General features: G+C 36.4%; 1 long non-coding RNA gene across 1 annotated transcript; it reads left to right on the forward strand.

The window, feature by feature from the left end:
- The first annotated feature begins 3480 nt into the window (after nt 1-3480).
- LOC135768685 (uncharacterized) lies at nt 3481-10808 on the forward strand. The gene is made up of 4 exons (XR_012335841.1): nt 3481-3546; nt 3652-3751; nt 7032-7063; nt 9069-10808. It is a non-coding gene; the product is annotated as an uncharacterized lncRNA (long non-coding RNA).
- Nucleotides 10809-11143: the final 335 nt, after the last annotated feature.

The raw sequence follows: 11143 nt of genomic DNA on the forward strand, positions 1-11143 counted from the left end.
CCGCCTGTAATAGAACATTCACAGATTGTTTTTGTTCTTGCCATTGAAACGTTCACTCTGTGCACTTTCACTGAAGATGTTGAAAAAACTTGTTAATATTTTTGTGATATTCTATGAAAAAGATTAACTCTTAAGAAATGTTCATTTATAATTTTATTTATTTATTTTTCCAAATCTATGGTGATGTTCACTCATTTCAAAATCAACATTTGAATAAATATCATATTACTGTGTGTCTGCCTATATATTATTTCATGAATTTCTGTTATTCATATAACAAGAAAAATGCATAACAGAACATAAATATTGATAGATTAAAGGTTTGCATTAATTTTATGATTGTATCTTTGCAAACCGTAAGTGGTAGGCTAATGAAGCCGATTCGGTGGGGGACATACCCTTACGAAAAAGTATTATAGGAATCTTATAGTATTTTGGGACAAAATAGTATAGTAATCTTATAGGAATACTATAGTAATTTGGGACATACTATAGAAGTACGATAAGACTACATTAGAAATACTATAGCAGCTTTAAAATATTATAGAGGTATTAGAACATCACAGAAGTATGTTATGTTCTGTAATACCTCTATAATATCCTAGAGCCGCTATAGTATTTCTATAGTAGTCTTATCGTACTTTTATAGTAATATTTTGTCCAAAAATACTATTTTCCTAAGGATAATTAGGCCATGCATAACCACGTTGTTTTCGTATTTAGATATGATGACCAGAAAAAAAAAAAAGTTATGCCAAGTTTTTGTTATGTTAAGTTGGTTCAGTGCCATTGACTCTCATTATTTTTCGGCGTTTTCCTTCAGTTTTCAGGCCATAATGGCGGCCGCGCCGTCACGTCATGGGGCAACTGTTGCTATGGAGCGTTCTATTGAGTTTCGCCTCTTTGGCTTCTATACTCTTTGGTGACACTTCTATTTAAAAAAATATATATATATTAAATGAAAATCAATTCAACTTGACGCTCACACACGCACGCACGCACGCACGCACGCACGCACGCACACACACACACACACACACACACACACACACACGCACATGCACACGCACACAAACACACACTTATATTAAACTGTATTATATAAACATATATTCACTGTGCCTTTCTTTGTAAATAAATTTATGCTAATAAAACGTTTATTAGTTATTATTATTATTATTATTATTTGTAGTACTGTTGTCTAGTGATCATTATTTTGATTAATATTTTTTCAGTATTCCTATTGTTCCTGTTTTACAGTTTTTTACGATTGGTTACACACAAAATCTTTTCATGTCACACGATTTTCAAAACCTCTCACTCAAAGTGCAAAACTACATGCCAAATCTTCAAAACCATAAGCTATTTCTCAGCCTTTGACTCAGTTTTCAATTTCATAAAACACTTTTTTCAAAACACTACACACAATTCTCTACCTAAAACACAAAGATCTATGAGGAAGTCACTTGCTTTCCTTTTCCAAACACAACCAATCAAAATGCTACACTCATTCACCAGGTCACACAGACACACTCCTCACATGTGCAAACACTAAATGCTTTACTGATCACCAACCAATCACTGCTTTACTTTACAGTAGTATAGATATGCCTATAAATAGGTCAAAGGTCACTGTTTTGTCAATCTGCACCCCCCCTGCCAATTCCTGGAACAGGACCCCACACAATTTACTGTATTCTACTGTAAAGAATGTACTTTTGGTTTACATTTTTATAGTTTTGTTGTATGCTAATGTATACAACAGTAATGGACTAATAAATATTTTCTGTTTCTACATTGCATTGGCGTCTCCGGTGTACTTTTTACCCCTCTCGGCAGATTACTTTCACTGTAGAACATTGTATTGAAATGTAGATATAAGCCCATGAAAGACCAAAGAGCTTTAGATTTAGAACAGCAGTGTTTAGATGGTATATCCAAAAATGTATTATTTTGAAAGAAGTGTTTGTCATTTGATGCAAATGCTTCATTTTGACACGTGTTTGTGGCATTTTTAATGTAGTGTTGCATTTTGAAGGAGATATGTGCTATTTTGCATTTTGTGTGTGCAGTTTTGAGAATTGTGTGTAGAGTTTTGAAAAAAGGAGACTTAGTTTTGAAAACGTGTGTAAGCAATTGGTAAAAACTGTAATGGATGACAAATGATTCCTTAAAACCAATAAGACAAAAGATCCCTAAACCTTTTGCTAATGAGCTAGATTCAATGATTGTGGCTATGGATACAGCCAGAGCCATATGGCTCTGGATACAGCTACGGCCAAAATCTCTTGAAGTCTCGGCGGTTGAGCGCTGTTTTCTCCATTCATAATAAAGGCGGAGGTCGTTGGCGGAGGTCGTTGGCGGAGGTCGTTTCTCAATCCGACGGCTGCAGCCTCCAAAGGTCGGATTTGCAGGCTGCCTACGTCATCAAGCCTGTCTTATTTCAGAATATTAACAATTATAAAATTGACTATTATTTTTAGTAAATCGTGTATTGTTGTAATATGCTTATGACTTACGAATGTAATGCTCAGTTAACTGAAATAAACCAAGCTTGATAAAGTATGCAGCCTGCATATGCGACCTCCGGAGGCTGCAGCCTTCGGATTGAGGAACGGCCGCATATTTTTTTTACATAAACCCAAACCTTACAACAACATTTCACGGGATTTAAGTTGTGACTGTATGCTGTCTAGCAGAATCGCTGTTTTTCAACTTAATCCTAACTAAATCTAACGCTAAACTCAACATCTCGCGAGATTTGGCCGCATCCGTAATGCGTCAGTCCGAACTTGATTCATCCGGTTTTTCGGTTGAGCCAGGTAAGTGCCTCAGGACGTTCGCTCCGTTATTTTTTGAGGTATTTTTCGACATAAATTCATAAAAGTTGTAAAAACAACAGTGAAATACGTTCACATGATTATTTTAGACTAAATGCGATTGTTAATTTAGATATCTGTATTGTTTTGCTATAGTTTAAACGATAAACAATATGGTTCAAGTAACGTTAATTCCACACGAAATACAGGTCCTTTGCACGCGTGGTTTAAATGTGAGCTGTTTTTTGTCACAATTAGAGATGTACCACGAGTTAGAGTATATATTTACTTGTTTTAACGTTCATTATAAAGTTTAGCGTTTATTAGCATGAGGGTTAGCATTTGTTTACACGGTCGTATTGAGGGCTCCAGCCAGCATCCACTGGTGCCAACATGCAGGGGTGACGAGATGGATCAGCTGTGTCTGTTTGTGAGACACTTAAAGTTTTGCTTAAGGGTGTTGGGGAACCCTGGGTCTTATAAACAAAATATACGTGTGTTTACAATGTACTTCTGATACTGGATACCATTAACTTAAAGTTACATGCTGCTATAGCAATTCATATAATGTGCTAAGTTGTGTTTCCTTGCCTCACGACTTTGCCTTCAGATAGTTTGTGCTGTCCAGACACATGTGTGACAAGTCTTTTTTTTCTTGCATTTCATTTTTAGTTAGTAACGTCTCTCTTTCTTTTTGCTGTTCTACAGACAGGTCATTGCTTCAGCTGTGAGTATTTTTTATGATAAATTATCTGTAAACAGACTTGTAATATTTGATGTAGATATTAAGTGCTTATTTCTTGTTTTACATTTTATGTTCCCTAAACATCAGCCAACATCCAGTTTGTGGTGCTGCACAACAAGCCCCACTTTTTAGTGGATATATTCAAGCGAACCCAAAGGCTCTTTTAAGAGCCATCCACATTGCACAGGTAAGTCAATTTGTGTCATCTTGAATCAAGTAATTCCTTAGTAGTTTTTGTAACACCTGTCCATTTACAATTAATTTAGTAAATAACTGACTGCTTACAATTATATTCCAATAACAGGGACATTTTACCCAAGGATTGTATCGTTTATTATGGCGCTTTTCCATTGCATAGTACCCCACAGTTTAGTTTAGTTTGGGTCGGGTCAGCTCACCTCACTTTGGCGTGGTTAGCTTTTCCATCGAGTTTAGTATCACTTCGCAGTGGGAGGGATTATAGGCGTGTCGTTATATTTACGCTGCCTACTGCTGTGACATCATACAAGTGAGAGCGTTGTTGTACACTCCCATATATTCATTTATTTCTCAGTCTGCCACAAAATTAAAATTGGCCACCACAAATAGATGTTTGCACATCGCGTTTATAACTACCTCTGTCTCACATGACAGTTTCTGTTCAAACACCCGTCTCGTAGCGTCAGTCGACGGCGCTCCGCTGAGCCTCATTCAAGTTGCAGTTAAGCATATAAAATGCGGACGTACACGTCGCGAATGTGCCGTCAGAAACTGCAAGTCTGGAAAAAACTGTTATGGTGTCCCGGATTCTCAACCTGTGGATATTTTTCATCGCTAAAAGGGTGTTTGGAAACTTATAGCAGAACACAGATAACAACATGTTTGCTTGAGACAGCGCAAGCTAGCAATAAGCTAAAGCTAATATTTACATTATAGCGATGACGCTTCTCTCAGACCAATCAGTGACCTACAGTGTTTTCGCGTCACGTTTGGTATCAGCTCGGGTCGCTTGGAACCCCAACCGAGGTGGTACGAAAAAAGTATTGGGTACTACGTACTGCACCCAATGGAAAAGCTCCCAAAAGTAAGCTGACCCGACCCAAACTAAACCAAACCGTGGGGTACTATGCAATGGAAAAGCGTCATTAGTGCTAAGTAGGGGTGTAACGGTACGCAAGATTTATCTTGGATTTTTTTTAAGTCACAGTATTGAATTGGTTATGTACCACCTCTGTATAAAAAATAATATTACTGCTCTACGTGTAACTGCATAGCAAGCAACATGATGATATACTTATTATACGCTCATATTGAGATGAGTGAGTTGCATACATAGCCATCTTTTATCTTTTGCATGTTTCTTCTAATCTTTGCTTGTGTCGCCAATGTAAGCTGTGACTAAACTAACGAACCCACCCACAGCTTTTCTCTGTCCGGACAAGATTAACTGATCGCATTGTGACGATGATATGATTGACGCGAGGTGCAGATGAAAATCTGATCACACATTCCTTTATTCTCGCTGTCACAGAAATCGCAGCTCATGATTGCGTAGCAATGAAAGACGGGCAACCTCTCACGCACTTTTGAAAGAACAAAACAGTGCGTTGACATGCGTTTAACACACGCTTTTAGATGCGACACGTAAGCGGCCCCGTAAACGTTTAAATCAATAATCAAATGAATATACAGCTAAGTAAATACATTTTTTTAATGTTATATGTTTTACAGAAGACTTGTGCTGAACACAGAGACTTCCGCCACTTAATATGTTCGTGTGGAAACACAAAAATTTACCTATGTTCCGCACTTAAAAGATTGCATTCGGCCAGCCCTGTACCGAAACTGTTTATATGGCGACTAAATTCAAAACACTGGCGGGTAATTTTCATACCAAAATATTAATGCAATATAATGTGTTTGCCAGTAACTAATCTGGGAACGAGGTGAGCTAGCCACAGAACGTCTCTACGCTCCAAGTCTCGCACTAGAGACGGTCTGTTGCTAGCTAGTACTGCAGGTAACTTGCGGTCTGCAGCTATCTGCTGCATATTAGCTAACGAAATGCATCCCCGCCCTGCCCGTCGGGCTATCTTGACTTATAGGGAGGAAAAAATATATTTAAATGCTTATGCATTCTTTCACAGATTTGGATGGGTAATAATGGTGTATGAAATTCAGGCATTGGGTATTTAAATTACGTTTTAGCACGCGCTCGAGTTTTACTTTCACGATCGCGTGAAAAGCCGCAGTACAGGAAGCAATCCGTAATGATTTGTCATGGATTTGTTGGGCAGATCGTCCAACTTTGTACTGTCAGTCATTAGTATCCTCACTTAAGAAAATGAAATCTCTCGCAGCAAGCTTTAAAGTATAGATTGTACGGGCAGTGAAGAGAGTGACAGAATCGCTCTTAAAGCGACAGTAGCCCCCGTTTTTCTGATCAAAAAATGATCCAAACTGGATGATCCAAACTGTGAGTTTTGTGAACCACTTTTAAATAGTGAGTATATCTGGTGTGGGGATGAGCAGGAACAGTTGGTTTACATGGAAATCCATTTTTTTGTTTGTTAAAAAAACAACAGCATCAAAACAACAAAAATAGCAGATCAAACATTGTGATTAGAGGCCCTAGTAGCTTTGTATTGGCAAAATTTGGCCTGTGGTAAAACTAATTGAATAAGCCTGTGCTATGCCCACAAAGTCAAGTGGCATTTTCTTATCTGTGACTTCAGTTAATATTTCAGATTCAGAATCTGATGTATAGATATTTCACTTCGGTTAGAAGAAAAATTTGTACTGATGATATGTACTGAAAATTGATATGTGTTATTTGTGTTTTGATAGATGTTTTGTCTTAATATTCTACATTAAAAGTAATGTATTTTTTATTTGGGCTACTTGCATTCATTTCGGGCTACCAAAAACGGAAGAGTGCCTGCCCGAAAGGCTACCAGGGATTTTGAAATTTTGCGAGCCCTGCCATGAATACAGCAAATTAAATGAATGTACATGTGACAAAAAAAGGCTGTTTATTATTCTGGCCGGTAAAAAATATGCTTGGCTGGTGGATTTTTTCATCTACCAGTCCCCGTGGCAGGTGAGCCAAAAAGTTCATTTCGGACCCTGTCACTCACCCATTCAGCAGTTTAGGTAGAATTGCACATAAAGACTGCATGTCATGTCTTAAGCAATTCATAATAAACCTATTGCATGGCCTTTTGTTCACTATCTTATAATACAGTAACGCATTTAGGAAGAAAGACGACAAAGAGCTGCAGGTGTAAAGTGTGTGTTTATTTGAAGAGAGTTCAGAAATTGTTTGCGATAAACAGCCCTAATGGAAATGACTAGTTTGGGAATGCTGTGTATGACTTGGGGGATAGCAGAAACACAAAAGGTTGATGACGCTGTATTTTTTTTGTATAACTTTAATCATCCCTTGTCTGAACTTTAAACCAAAATTTGTCTTTTTGTTCTTCTTTTAGGACATTTTCTATTGGACGTCTTATTCATTATTGTAAGTAACACTGTCAGATATTACATATTTACAGTATCTTACAAAAGTATCTTACACCCCTCACATTTCAGCAACCATTTTAGTATATCTTCTCAAGGAACAGTACTATAGAAATTTAGATGTATTTTTGAGTAGTCAAGTGCAACTTGTATAGTAGTACAGATTAACTGTTCTCTGAACATACAGCCATTTTTGTCAGTATAGGCAACAAAAGCGAGTACACCCTAAGTGATTATAAATGTATATCATTTAACAATACAAAGCCTATTCATTATGTTTATGTTTTTATTTGCTAGACCGGACCCTACAAATTTGGTTCTCTTATATTAGAGCAGTTTAAAAACAACACATAAGTGCTGCTAGCATTGCTTTACAGAAGGAACTGGAAGGTCAGATTATCAGTGCTCAAATTATGTGTCACACACTACAGTAAGTCAGTGCATGGCTGTCATTCCACAAGGAAGCCTCTTCTGAAGCTGGCAAGAAACCCCACAAACGTTTTGCTGAAGATAACCTAACCATGAATTACAGAAACCATATCCTGTAATGTGTGGTGTTGGGCCATGCAAACCGAATTGTTGCAGTGTGTGGCATTTGGTCTGAGCACTGACAATCTGACATTCTGCAACTTGTAATGCAATGTTGGCAGCATTTATGTTTTTTTTTAAGCCAGCTTCTGCACCTGACATACAGCACGAGGACTACAACATCTATTATCATATAGTGTGTACTCACTTTTGTTGTCAGCTATTTTGACAATAATGGCTGTAGGTTTAGTTATTTTCAGAGGATAGTAAATCTCTTCTGCTATACAAGTAGCACATTGATTCTAAAATGTATCCAAATTTTATTTTTTGTAGTATTTTCTACGGGTGGGAATCGTTTGGACGATTTGTTCTGTTTCTGTTGTAAGACATTAAAGCCAGTAAAAAAAAAGTAATTAAACATGACATATATTAATTCTATATGTTAACTGGCATTAACTTCCACAAACTGACTAACGTTAAGCATCTCATCATCATCATTATTTTGGCAGTATTAATGTATTTATCTAATGCAGCGCAACCAGCGTCTTAGATAACAAGCTATGTGGATATTTTTACAGAAGTATATTCATGTTCTTATATCTAAACAGTCAGCGGATGGTTTAAGGAATTTAAGTTTAGAAATAGGGCTGTCCTAGATGTATTTGTTTATTTCTTTCTCTACTGCTTGTGTAATCTCCACTGTAGGTGCTCGTGGAGTGGGCACTCTTTCAAGCTGTCCGTGTCCCCCCGTTGAGTCCCACTTTTTGGTTCTGATAACGTCACGTTATTATTTTGTAAGCGAACATTTAAGAATCGATTCTTGACATTTGTGGATCGATTCAGAATCTGCCACGTCCACATAGCGATGCATCGAATAATTGGTTTTTTTTGTCCCACCCCTAGTTTTGTCCCTTGGGAAGATAATCTAAAACAGTTGCAAATGTGAGGGGTGTACTCAATTTTGTGAGATAATGTAACTAGAGCTGTCATGAAAAAGTTTATATTTTACATGATACTATACAAGTAGTGATTTTTATTATTCATAACACATTTAGTAAAAATAGAAAAACAGAGAATATAGTAATGCATGTAATGTGTCCTGCTCCATTTTCAATAATTTATGTTCTCGTTTACATTTACTGTGTATGTTGTAATGTTATGTTATATTATGTCTTTACAGTGTAACTAACTTGTTTTTTTTCTCTGTTTGTTGTTTGTTGTATGTTCTTGTCTTGTCTTTTCAATACCTTTTAAACTAAATTTCAAACCTTTACTTTGCTTAAATCTTCACCGCTGTTCTATTCTGCACTTTCACTTCATCAACTAATAAAATAACTGGCCATGCCCCCCCCAAAATGCTGCTGCTCTGCTTGCTGCTTGCTTGCCTGCACCCCCAACGCACCCCAATGCAATCTACCAATGCAAACCTGACAAATGCATCTTGCTGCTTGCCTACGCATCTTTAAAAAAATGGCCAGACGCTGAAAACGTACAAAAACGCTGAAAACGTACAAAAACGCTGAAAACGTACAAAAACGCTTCTTGTGATTCTGAAAAAAGCTTCTTGTGATTTTGAAAAAACGCTTCTTGTGATTCTGAAAACCCCATTCCTGTGAACCTGAAAATCTTCCTGTGAGCCTTACTACAAAAACCAAGTGAACATTGACACCAGTTAGTGAACTACAACTACTACAAGAGAAAAGGAGCTCCAAAACATCTCTTCCAGTACACCTTGCTGCCTGCTGTCTTCAAGAAGGACCACTGATTCAAGCTCAGCTTTTGAAGCCTACTGTTCAACGTTACATTAGTTAAATTTTTGTGGTGTTGTTTATCATACAGTATCTTTATCTGTTTTAAGTATTACATTAGTTTGAGTTATTAAATCTGTGTTAGGTCTTACATTAGTCTGAGTACAAAAATCTGTTTTACATTAGTCTGGGTTTTTACACCTGTGTTGGGTATTACATTAGTCTGATTTATTAAACCTCTACCTGTATTACATTAGTCTGAGTTTTACCATCTGTTTGACATTAGTCTGAATAATTTAATCTGTTTTAACTACTACATTAGTTTGAGTTATTAAATCTGTGTTAAGTCTTACATTAGTCTGAGTTATAACATCTGTTTTATATTAGTCTGGGTTGATACACCCGTGTTAAGTATTACAGTAGTCTGAGTTACTAAATCTGTGCTAGTATTACATTAGTCTGAGTTGTAACATCTGTTTGACATAAGTCTGAATAATTTAATCTGTTTTAACTACTACATTAGTTTGAGTTATTAAATCTGAGTTAAGTCTTACATTAGTCTGAGTTATAACATCTGTTTTATATTAGTCTGGGTTGATACACCCGTGTTAAGTATTACAGTAGTCTGAGTTACTAAATCTGTGCTAGTATTACATTAGTCTGAGTTTTACCATCTGTTTGACATTAGTCTGAATAATTTAATCTGTTTTAACTACTACATTAGTTGGAGTTATTAAATCTGTGTTAAGTCTTACATTAGTCTGAGTTATAACATCTGTTTTATATTAGTCTGGGTTGATACACCCGTGTTAAGTATTACAGTAGTCTGAGTTACTAAATCTGTGCTAGTATTACATTAGTCTGAGTTTTACCATCTGTTTGACATTAGTCTGAATAATTTAATCTGTTTTAACTACTACATTAGTTGGAGTTATTAAATCTGTGTTAAGTCTTACATTAGTCTGAGTTATAACATCTGTTTTATATTAGTCTGGGTTGATACACCCGTGTTAAGTATTACAGTAGTCTGAGTTACTAAATCTGTGCTAGTATTACATTAGTCTGAGTTGTAACATCTGTTTTGCATTAGCCAGGGTTATTACATCTGTGTTAAGTATTACATTAGTTCTGTTTATACATTCCTGTTATCACATATAAAACTTCAGTGGATAAGTAAACAGTAAAATTTTCCTTAAAACTTATTTCATCTGTGTTGGGAGTGATAACATATATTCATACATTACGTTTGTGTTCAGTATTGTGATTTAAAGCATTCGTGTTTACAGTTATACAAGTAACCTTTTCATATACGTGTCTGTCGTATATTTAACTTGCTTGAGTGATCGATTGCATAATAGACATTACCTGTGGCTGGAAGTTCATAATCAGTCAAATATTTCAAAGTTGATCTGTGTTTAAGCATTATATCTGCTTAAGTTGCCTGATATATCACACAACCTTACTGTGTAATTCATTAGATTGGCACTTTATATCAGTAAAAAAAAGATACTTCTGAGATACTAAAAGTTGCTATTGGTTTGTTTGCATAATAAACAAAAACAGACATTGCTTGTTTATAAACAAATTTAGTTTAAAACAGTGTTAACACCATGCCACGAAAAGGAAAGAGAAGTGACGCCCAGAAGCAACGTAGAAAGTTAGAAGCTTCATTAGACCCCAGCAGCATCACCAGCTCTGCAACAGGTACAGATAACCTGAGCCCATACGTCCTGTCTGTTGTGGCGTCGCACTGTCAAAGTGATCCGAGGTACAACATTTATTCTAGGGGCAGCCAGTGTACTTGC

Source organism: Paramisgurnus dabryanus, chromosome 23, assembly GCF_030506205.2.
Source record: "Paramisgurnus dabryanus chromosome 23, PD_genome_1.1, whole genome shotgun sequence".
Lineage (NCBI taxonomy): Eukaryota > Metazoa > Chordata > Actinopteri > Cypriniformes > Cobitidae > Paramisgurnus > Paramisgurnus dabryanus.